Source organism: Sphaeramia orbicularis, chromosome 19 (assembly GCF_902148855.1).
Source record: "Sphaeramia orbicularis chromosome 19, fSphaOr1.1, whole genome shotgun sequence".
NCBI classification, from domain to species: Eukaryota; Metazoa; Chordata; class Actinopteri; order Kurtiformes; family Apogonidae; genus Sphaeramia; species Sphaeramia orbicularis.
Window position 1 is genome coordinate 869,725 of NC_043975.1, and position 2,916 is coordinate 872,640.

A 2,916-nucleotide genomic window follows, 5' to 3' on the forward strand; every position below is an offset into this window, starting at 1 on the left:
TTTCTGAGAAAAAAAAGTCAGAATTTTGAGGAAAAAAGTCAGAAGTTTGAGGAAAAAAGTCAGAATTCTGAGAAAAATGTCAGAGTTCTGAGAAAAAAGTCAAAATTTTAAGAAAAAAAGTCAGAATTCTGAGGAAAAAGTCAGACTTAAGACTTTTTCCTCAGAATTCTGACTTTAATCTCAGAACAATAATAATAATTTAAAAATCAAAACAGTCAGAATTCTGAGAAAAAAAGTCAGGAGTCAAACATTTTTTTTTTTTTCAGAATAATAGTAAAAAAAAAAAATATATTGGACCTTATCTTTTTTTTTCCAGTGCCCTAATCCTCTTCTGTAAATTCTATGAATACATATGTCAGTGTTTTTATACAAAATTATTGTAAATCCAATGTAAATGTGAAACAAACACATGAAATGTTCTTTAAATATTTAACAAATAAATAAGGTGTATTTAATTAATGAGAAGAAAATCCTAATTAAAAACAGTATAATTAATCAAACAGAAACAGCATAAAAAGCTCATGTTTTGAATTTCTACATAAAATCGACTGTACAAGTGGTTTACTGACTATTTCAAACCCATGTGACATGTTTGGAAATAATACCCGATATGATTTCATTATGAATATTTTATATTATTAATTACATAAATAAGATTTAACTAATATACTTTAATTAATAATTCTATTAAAGCATCATCTGGTGGTTTGTGGAACTAGTTTTTGAGACATTATTTGACTTTATCATGTGAAGAACAAACTGAATTCAGTGCAACGAAGAAACCTTCAGAATCTGAGCAGTGTGTTAGCATGTTAGCATTTTAGCTTAGCACAGTCAGCTCAGATTATTGACTACAGATATTTAAGGAATTTTAAATTGAGGCAGAATGTTAGAGTGAGTCAACTATTCAATGAATAAAAAACATGTAAAACTTCAGCTTCAATGCAGTTCAGTGTGTGATATTTAGTGACATCTAGTGGTGAAGTTTCAGATTAAAACCCTCCTCCCCCTCCCCTACGGTGTCCACATTTATTCAGCCGCTGTGCAGAAGCAGATGTTCAACTAAAAATGTGAATAATGTTCATTTCATCAGATGGTTTTAGGTGAAAGACCTCGAGGGTATCCAGAAAAAGATGATGTGTTTAAGTCTCATCATTTATCTGTTGATAGAAATATCCGAGAAGACAGTCAGTAGTGGCTTTTCTGTTGGACATATGTGCAAAAATTTACCGATATTTACTAGATGTCAAAAAAAAAAAAACAGGTGTGCAGAAGAGGAGGGCCACTGGGGAAAAAACTTAAGGTCCAATATATTTTTTTTTACTAGTATTCGGAGAAAAACGTCAAAATTCTGACTTTATTCCTGGAATTCTTTTTACTCAAAATTCTGACTGTTTTAAATATTTATTAAATTATTGCTCTATGATTAAAGTCAGAATTCTGAGGGGAAAAAAAAATCAGAATTCTGACTTTTTTCCTCACAGTTCTGACTGTTTAAAAATTTTTTTTTTTTTTTTTTTTTATTCTGAGGTTTAAAGTCAGAATTCTGAGGAAAAAAAGTCTGAATTCTAACTTTTTTCTCAGAATTCTGTTTTTTTTCCTCAGAATTCTGTTTTTTTTCCTCAGATTTCTGCCTTTTTTTCTCAGAATAATAATAAAAAACATAAATTGGACCTTAATTTTATTTTTTCCAGTGGCCCTAATCGTCATCTGTAGAAGTGTGTAGTGTTGGTTTTTCCATCCAATCCCAAATGTGCTGGTTAGTTTCTTTCTTCTGGTAGATGTCAGTGTCAGTCCTTCCATAAACAGGAACAGAAATCTGTGTTGGTTTGAATCTAGAATGCTTCTTACCCCTCTATCCCATACATTGTAGTTTTGTGTCATATACCAATTTCACTACGTCCGAAAAACCACCTCTTGCAAATGCAAAAACTTTTCATCGAAAAATGAGAGTTTTGGTGAAATTGTTGTTTTTCTATTAAACAAATTTGTATGTCCAAGTTATATTCGCACAATTTGAGGGTCAGTGGAAGAGAGACTAGTGAGATGTTGGGGATATTTAGCTCTAAGTAAATCCAAAGTATTTGTAAATCAGTGAACATGGTGCTGAAAACAACCAAAGTCATGCAGTAAATGTCGAATCGTTGGCAGATTTCCTCCATATTGCCCATCCCTGTTGGTCAACAGAATGTGTTTGACGTGAAAATGAACCTTTATTGAACCTTTAATGTCTGTCTCTACTGTGAATAAAACTAAAACCTGTCCCTTTAGTTTGTAACAATAACTGATTATTATAAATACTGTGTTCTAATACTTCAAACCATGCATTTCTAAACTGGAAAAACCGGTCGAACCTTTAATAAGAGTCTGAAAGTTTGTCCTGGTTGGTCTTCTTCTGATGTTTACAACAAAGGGTGGTGGGTGGTGGTCTGAAGAAACAGTTATGAAAACACTCAGGTAGAGTTCCTCATAGAAAAGGGGAAAATATCCTCACAAATACGAGTTTGTCCAGGTTTGAACCCAGTTTCTGTACCCAGACAGCAGCCGTCCACTCTGTCCACTCTGCGTCCACTCTGTGTCCACTCGGTCCAAATATTCACTTGTGATTGGTCAAGAACTCTGATATAATTTAAGACGAGTAAAGCCGTTTCCTATAAAGTACAAAGTGGGCGGAGCTTCACCGTTGGGTTCACGGTGCCGATCCGTTATCGAAAAAGACAAAAACACGACGTCTGTCCGTCCACCCACTCGTCCAAAGTCCTGCCAACTGTCTGTATCTGAAAAATATGCAAAGTTCAACAAACAGTACAAGTATCTCCTGTTTTCAGAAATTCTTTACATCATGTATGAATATATATATATATATATATATATATATATATATATATATATATATATATATATATATATATATAT